The sequence below is a fragment of the Lycium ferocissimum genome, chromosome 12, assembly GCF_029784015.1.
Source record: "Lycium ferocissimum isolate CSIRO_LF1 chromosome 12, AGI_CSIRO_Lferr_CH_V1, whole genome shotgun sequence".
Classification (NCBI taxonomy): domain Eukaryota; kingdom Viridiplantae; phylum Streptophyta; class Magnoliopsida; order Solanales; family Solanaceae; genus Lycium; species Lycium ferocissimum.
Genome location: NC_081353.1, coordinates 5,728,857 through 5,737,455, shown reverse-complemented (window position 1 = coordinate 5,737,455; position 8,599 = coordinate 5,728,857). Strand labels below are relative to the sequence as shown.

General features: G+C 38.1%; 1 long non-coding RNA gene across 2 annotated transcripts; it reads right to left on the bottom strand.

The window, feature by feature from the left end:
* Positions 1 to 1,306: 1,306 nt before the first annotated feature.
* Positions 1,307 to 5,171, bottom strand: LOC132040860 (uncharacterized). Of its 2 annotated transcripts, none has more exons than XR_009410798.1 (5): positions 4,836 to 5,171; positions 3,508 to 3,656; positions 2,740 to 2,826; positions 2,506 to 2,600; positions 1,307 to 1,585 (listed from the first exon to the last, which is right to left on the bottom strand). It is a non-coding gene; the product is annotated as an uncharacterized LOC132040860 (long non-coding RNA). The 2 variants fall into 2 exon arrangements; XR_009410797.1 differs by having other exon boundaries at positions 3,508 to 3,659; positions 4,836 to 5,168.
* Between the last annotated feature and the right edge of the window lie 3,428 nt (positions 5,172 to 8,599).

Genomic DNA, 8,599 nt, shown 5'->3' with positions numbered 1-8,599 from the left:
GGCTAGGGACTATGGCCGAATGGCTTTCTCCTTATTTTCTCCAAGTTTCTTGAAAATTCTAAGGTGGAGAATGATGAGAAATGTGATGAATTAGTCATCTTAATGCTACATATATTAAGCATCCATGTGGCCACATGGCCTTATTTTTTCATGAAATTTCAACTTCCAAAAATTAACTTTTGGCCCCCAAATTTTTCATGAGATGTCCAACCTTCCCTAATCCACTTTTAATCCCAAATTCCATAATATCTCATGCTAATAAAATCATAAGCAACTCATTCCTTGAAATAAATCGTGGTTAAAAATCTCCACTTCGCATCCCGGAATCCTCTTGTCCTTAACGCATCATAGTTAGCTCGGATTATCCCGACGTATAAAATACGGGATATAACATCTTCAATCTGTTCCTGTGGTTAATGAGTTCCCAGAAGTGTTTCCAGATGAGCTTCCAGGCATTCCCCCAGAGAGGGAGATTGATTTTGCTATTGATCTATTGCCAGACACTCAGCCAATATCTATTCCTCCTTATAGGATGGCACCTGCGGAGTTGAAAAAATTGAAAGAGCAGTTGAAAGATTTGCTTGAGAAAGGCTTTATCAGGCCTAGTACATCACTGTGGGGAGCCCCAGTGTTATTTGTAAGAAAGAAGGATGACTCTTTGCGAATGTGTATTGATTATAGGCAATTAAATAAAGTGACTGTAAAGAATGAGTATCCGCTCCCGAGGATTGATGATTTATTTGATTAGTTATAAGGCGCCGAGTATTTCTCGAAGATAGACTTGAGATCAGGATATCACCAGGTCAGGGTGAAGGAAGAAGACATTCCGAAGACAGCATTCCGGACTAGATATGGCCACTATGAGTTCCGTGTTATGTCGTTCAGGCTAACTAATGTCGCAGCTGTATTCATGGATTTCACTACAAGAAAAGAGGTCTACAACGAGGGGAAATCCAGTCGCTAAAAGCTCAAATCCGGTCGCTATTAGTCGATAACGACCGGCAAATATCCCGTCGTCACCGGTCATTAAAAGCTCCGTCGTTAAAGGTTAATGACCGGATTTTCAAACCGGTCGTTAATAACCTTTAGCGACAACACAAAATTCGGTCGTTACACCTTCATTTGGCGACCAAATTTCCCTTCACTAATAATTGCTCTTCCGGTCGTTAAACCCTTAATTACAACCACAAATTAAATCTGATACAGTAAAAGTGCTTTTAGCGATCAAATTTCACCTTTGCTAATTGTTAGTATCTTTATATGATTATTCTGGTAAAGATATATAATAATCTATAACACACACGCACATCTGAAACCTTACAAATTGATCAAATTCATATAAATTCCATAGTTAATTACAAAGAATGATGCATCACATTATCAAAAGTATATTATCCAAATTGTATGAACACATTATATTTGTTAACTCTTGGTCAAAGAAAAACTAGAATTGTAGCATGTTGAAAGGAGAATATCTTTAAACAACTCCTAAAACTCGAAACCCATTCCTCTTGTGCTTCAACATTTTCCGTTGATTATACTTCTTTACACTTTCTCTGTGGATGGGTTCTTCAAACATCAAGATCTGTTAAAAGACAAGTATAACAACAAGTTCGTGTCAGTTTATTAACAACACTCCCAATAGCTACTATTTTTTCTTTCTCGTTCTGCAAAATTAAAGATTAACCACAAACAATGCAAACATATTTGCAGGAATAGTCCAAACAAATTTATTCGCTGAGAGATCAAAATTAAAAGCAAACCCAACTAATTCAAAAGAGGGCTGGAGGAATAGTGAACATAGAACCACCAGAAGAAAAGTGAAAATCAAGACTAACCACAACAAAAGCAAACACGATTTCTTCAACATAGCAACTTGAAACGTTTTCCTACCATTAACACTTTAAAAAAGTATGTAACCGAGGTGTTTGAGCAATAGAGCAGTGCTCTTGATTGAAATAGTCTTTAAGTCAATTGCCAAATGCAATGGCCTAAGCTTAGACAAATGGTGAGGCAACTTAGCCGGAGTTAGTATGGTAAGGAGAATTTCCAGTGATCTATAGATATTGACTATAAATTACAACATTAAATAATAGCTCAAATCATTTGCTGCAAGTACAGACACTACACAACATGCAGAAACTAAAACTAAAAGAGACTAGAAGCCCAATTATTTTCTCATATCACTGAATTATACAATCAACGATGCCTAGAGTTTAAAATTTACTAGAAGCTAGAAGCTAATTTTTTAGATATGGACCATACCCAGAACATTTGCACACTAATCTTAAAAAGAAAGATACTTGTTTGACAATATAAATAGAACAATAAGTACATTATATTTAAAATGTTTTAACAATTCCCAACGAAATAATCCCACCTCATCATTGGTTTCAGAAATGACTAAATTAATTTCTTACAGAAAAAAGAATTCGCTCCAAGGGAATGTAGCGTACGATAACCAATATATAAATCATCTATTAATTACTCAAGCATGAGTTTTACCTCTTATAAGAAGTCTAAAAAGGTAGCCCGGTGTACAAAACATCCCCCGTTAACAGGGTCCAGGAAAGTTTATTTCCCTAAATTGCATTAACTACCTGTGGTCAAATTCAAGTCCAATAAGTTTCACATTGTTCTCTATATAAACAGGGTAGACTAGAGTGAATGAAAAAAGACTGATGTAAAATAGAAGTGCAATATGCCAAAGTCCTACACAGCTAACACAAAAAAAGATACCTTCTCCAAGTACTCTGGCTTTAAATGTCCCCACAGGCTGTTTCCCCTCCATAGCTAGGAAGATTCAGAGTGACCATGGACCAAACACTACATCAAGACAGAATGACAGGTAACTGAGGTAAGATATGTGTAGAAAGCAAATTTAAAGCATGTAAATGAATTCTATCCTGTCAGCAAATTCCTACTTTGATAACAACATGAAACCACAGTATTCCAACATGTAACATTTGTATCATACACTTTGTCGGAACTGTATGCGCATTAAACCCAATTATAAGAATGGTAAACCATTCAAAACATTATGAGCATTAAATCCAAATATATAAATGGTGCACCAATAAAAATATATATATATATATATATATATATTAAACAAATTAATATAACATTGAATTAATGGCAATAATTTCAGGTAAGCAGATCGTCTAGATGCATTAATTGAATGGGGGAAAAAAGTGTCTTTTGACACCAGGATAATCAGTCTAATCTAGAACTGATAAACTGATATACCATCATCATATTTTAGCATTTGAAGTGCCCATATCTATCTATATGCTTAACAACTCCAAAGGTCCGCCACAAGAATTTATATGCTGGATGAGGTAGACATGAAAATACCAAGTTGAAAATAAAGACATCAAAAGGAAAATAAACTCATTAATAGCCACTCTCATCCTCGAAAATAGAGAAATACACAGTCGACAACAAGTCAAAGTATAAAGACGAGCAAAAGAAAAAGAAAATTAGTTACTAAACCATGATTTAAACCTATTTATTTGAAGATACTGCTGCTTCAGCTCAGCTAATATTGTTCCTCCCGTGTGTTTTCTGCTGGTTCTGATTCACCAAGTGGAGGTACAAATGGATTCTCTAAATCATATACACATCTGATTGGAACCTAGTGTTGCCTGTAGACCCTGCTGAAACCCCCAAGTATCATCCTCTGTTAGCTCATTTTTCTTCTAAAATAAAGGGATAAATACAATAGAAGTTTATCACTTTATATCTTGCTAGAAATACAATTTTTATAACATAACCCTACAGAATACTAAATTAATATTGCTCTGCAGAAAAGTAGGGGCACCTAAATCTCAAAGGTTAATAAGAAGATGAATGCATAAGGTAAACATATCTAAAGGAATACTACACTTTTTTAATAGGTTTGTCCAATTGTATCAAATTTAATCAAATCAATCATTTATTACCACAATAAGAACAAACCAATCATTTTCCCCTTAGGTATTCACAATTTTTTTGATGGCCTCCCTCTCCATCTCCCAAAACCACACCCACTCCCCATGCTAAAAATAACTAAAAACAATTTGTAATAATAAGATTGAAAATAAGAGAACTAACGATTATACAACAAGCATGTCTTTAATAGGTCTAATAATCTCACCCCACATAACAACACAAAAATATACAATAATGTGTACTGCAATTTACTTTCCTTAGGAATTTAGGATCTGCATTTCAGTTTAAAAAAAAAAAAAAGATTTAGGATCTGCATGCGACATGCCACAGTTTTGATTTTATAAATTAATGTAACTTCATACTCAATTTTTTGCTCTAATGGGGCAGATTTTATGGTGTTGGTTAAGGCAACACCATAATTTAGTTCTGATATGGAGAATATACAGGGGCGGAGATACAATTCCACTTGCGAGTTCGATAAAATTCAATAATTTTAGTCCAGCCTGTATGTATAATGATAATTCACTTAATATGTAAAAATAATTTATTCAAAACCTAATAAACTGTTTTTCCTAAAATTCAGAATCCATAAACTCAAAATTATATCTCCGACTTTGAAAATATTACATTAACATAGATTTAAATGTGTTGGCTGTGGTGATACAAGTACATGTAATCATAAACATGAATGAAACAATAATTAAATACTTAATCCTCTATGAGATAGCTAATGGTCTAAAAGCCCCATAAAGGACCGCTGCAGTTAAGAATTAAAGGATTTTCATCATTGTAACACTTCGAGAAGGTTCTCTTGCGAAAGAATAAGAATCTTCCACCTAGATTTTTAAGACATTTCGAGAAATTAGAAAATGAGTAGTATATCTGAAGAAAAGGAAACTTACCGCTTCAAGTGTTGCTTTCATCCTCGGCGTCCGAGATTGAGAGGTAAGTGTTAGGGCAGACTTGGAGGGGGCGACTCTCAGTCTGAATAGAATAAAAAGTAGCAAAAAGAAAATTCTACAAAAGCAGTTTATTATTTTGGATCCGAGAAATTTGATGGTAAAATTATAGCGCTTTCCGTTTCCCGCTTAATTGTTATGATTAACGATCGGTTATTCTACCTTTTATTGACTGGATATTTTCCTCTCGTAATTGTTAAACTAAAAATTGACGTCAACGACCGGAAGAAAATTTAGTCGTTACAAATATACTTATAGCGACCGGATTCATACACCGTCGTTTAAAAGTGGTTGTTAAAAGTCTAATATCTTGTAGTGTTTGATGAATCATGTATTCAGACCCTTCCTGGATTTGTTCATGATTGTGTTTATAGATGATATTTTGATTTATTCGCCGTCAGAGGCCGATCATGCAGAACACCTGCGGACAGTGCTCGGAATTCTTCGAGGGAAAGAGTGGTATGCGAGTTTTCTAAGTGTGAATTAAGTTGAACTACGTGGCTTTTCTAGGTCACGTTATCGAGAGGAGAGCGTTCGTGGATGCCCAAAAAGATTCAGGCTATGAAAAACGGCCAAGGCCCGCGGCACACGACGGAGATACGTAGTTTTAAGGCAGCGGTTATTATAGAAGGTTTGTAGAAGGATTTTCCTCTCGGCCCATTGACCAAATTGACTCGAAATTAGCTAAGTTCCATGAGACGGATGCTTGTGAGCGAGTTTTCAAACGTTAAAGGATAAGCTAACTTCAAAGACCGCTTTGACTCTTCCCAGTGGGTACGGATAGCTATGTGGTATACTATGATGCTTCAGGTGTTGGATTAGGCTGTGCATTGATGCAGCATGGTAAGGTTGTCGCTTATGCTTCCATATAGTTTAAGAAGCACGAGAAGAATTATCCAACCCATGATTTGGAGTTAGCAGCAGTGATTTATGCCTTGAAGATATGGAGGCACTATTTATACGGTGTCCGTATTGATATATATGCGATCGTAAAGTCTCGGTATATCTTTACGCAGAAGGATTTGAACTTGCGTTAGAGGAGATGGTTGGAGAGGCTAAAAGATTATGATGTGGATACTCTGTATCATCCCGGGAAGGCTAATGTAGTAGCCGATGCCCTCAGTCGTAAATCTATGGGTAGCTTATCGCACGTGTCGCCAGAGAGAAGAGAAACGGTCTGTGAGGTTCATCGAATTGCTAGCCACGGAGTTCGATTGATAGATTCAGGTGATGCGGGGGTTATTGTTTAAGACACAGCGATATCATCCCTGGTAGTTGAGATAAAGGCTTGATGTACGAAGATCCGCTTCTAGTTCCGCATGCGAGATACGACACCTCAGAAAGAAAAGACACCCTTTGTGATCACAGGTGATGGGGTACTCAGATATCGAGGTAGATTGTGTGTCCCTAGTGTTGCAGGACTCCGTCAGCAGGTTATGGGGGAGGCACATTACTCCATTTATTATATTCATCCAGGCTCAACAAAGATGTACCATGATATCAAGGAAGTTTATTGGTGGAATGGTATGAAAAGAGATGTGAGAATTTGTCGCCGTTGTTCGAATTGTCGGTCAAAATAGAACACCAAAAGCTCCGGAGGTCTATTGCGCATGAGATTCCGACATGGAAGTGGAGGTAATTAATATGGACTTTATTACGGGGTTGCCCGTACTCGCCGAAAGTGTGATTCGATATGGGTCATAGTTGATAAAGCTTCACAAAGTCGCCCTTATTTTCTCGCACCCGTCGAACTACTTATACAACCAAGGATTATGCGAGGCTTTATCTTAAGGAGATTGTACGACTCCATGGTGTTCCTTCAGCCATTATTTTAGATAGGGGAGCATAGTTCACAGCCAGATTTGCGGAAGTCTTTTCGGTAGATGGGGACTCGGGTGGGTCTTAGTCCTTGCACCCATTCCACCCGCGAACGGATGGGCAAGCGAGCGAACATACGGACCGCCCCGAGGATATGCTCAGAGCTTGTGTGCTTGACTTTCAGGGTAGTTGGGAGGATCATTTGCCTCTCATCGTGTTCGCGTATAACAACAGTTACCATTCCAGTATTCAAATGGCTCCTTATGAAGCCTTATATGGGCGGAGGTGTAGATCACCCATAGGATGGTTTGATGTTGAGGAGAATCAGTTGCTAGGCCCAGACTTAATTCAGCAAGCAGTTGATAAGGTGAAAGTAATCAGAGAGAGGTTGCTAACAACCCGACGACAATCTATACGGATAATCGGCGACGTAGAGTTCAAGATGGGCGACTGGGTGTTCCTGAAAGTTTCGCCTATGAATGGAGTGATGAGGTTTGGTAAGAAGGGTAAGCTGAGCCCTCGATATATTGGGCCATATAAGATCATTCGTGTAGTGGGTACAGTGACATATGAACTAGAATTGCCTTTGGAGTTAGAATCGGTGCATCCAGTATTTCATGTATCAATGCTTCATAAGTGTATCGGAGATCTTCAAGAATAATACAGTGAATGATATCCAGACAGTAAGCCGGTTATCGTACGAAGAGGTTCCGATGCATTTGATTGTGCGTTATAGTGTGTGGCCCTGTGTGGCATTATTTTGGGTTGCTGTATGCACGGCGGATTGGTATAAGTACAGGAAAAACTCTGCCAAATTTTTTATAACCCAGGATTATTCGAACACCCGAGGACGGATGTTCCTAAGGGGGGAAGAATGTTACACCCCTCGTCTCTATAGTAGTAGAACCTGTGGGTTCCTAACCGGGTATACCCTTGGAATAGAGACCCGAGCCCGAGTTTGGAGATAGAAAATGTCTTACCCCTTGTACACGAGTACCAGTATATGTTCTGGGTAATTTACAGAGATAGAAGTTGAGTGAATCAAGTCGACGCGATCGGAACCGAACTAGAAAATCTGCAGGACACCAGTCAATGTCGATGGGTCGTCGACATGTTCGACGGACCGACGACGTGCAGCGTCGATGGGATCCCACAGCCATGCATCTGTAGGCGCAGGTAGACGGGCAAGTCGACGGACTGTCGACCCGCTCGTCGAACCGGACCACCGAAGCAGTTAATTCTCCAAGTATAAATGCGTGGTCCACGACTTTATTTCATATTTTTCTCATTCCCAGATCAGAGAAACCCTAATATATTCTCTCCCAATATTTTTCTTCATATTAGTGGAGATTTGACAAGACTCGAACCCCAACCCCGTAAACCCGAGATGGTGAAGAAGAAAGGTTACTTCTAGGGTTCCTTTAAAGTTGTAAAGCTTAGGGAGTCAAAGTGAAGTGGTTCTTGGGATTCTTGACCCCTCAAGGTATGTAAATGATTTCTACCTTTGTATTTAAGTTTATTATCAAGAGTTTTGGTGATTCTAAGTAAAGAGGGGGTAGTTGTGGAAATGGTAAGTTGATGAAAGACAAAATGGTAGCTTAGGGTTATTTGGAGAGAATATTGGGAATGGATTAGAATATATTTGATATATAAGTGTTGTTATCATTGTTATGGTTGGTATTAAAGTGAATGAGAAGTTGAAGAGTTGTTAAGCTATGAGAGAAATGTTATCCATGATTCGTTAAGCTCTCTATGCATCTAAAGGGGGTTAGCAAGTGAAGTACCTAGTCTGATGAAGGTCTATGTTATCTTAATTGTAGATTTACAATCGAGGAGTAGGAGTTGGTCGATTTGATATTCGTCGAGGTATGTTAAGGCTATTCTTTCCT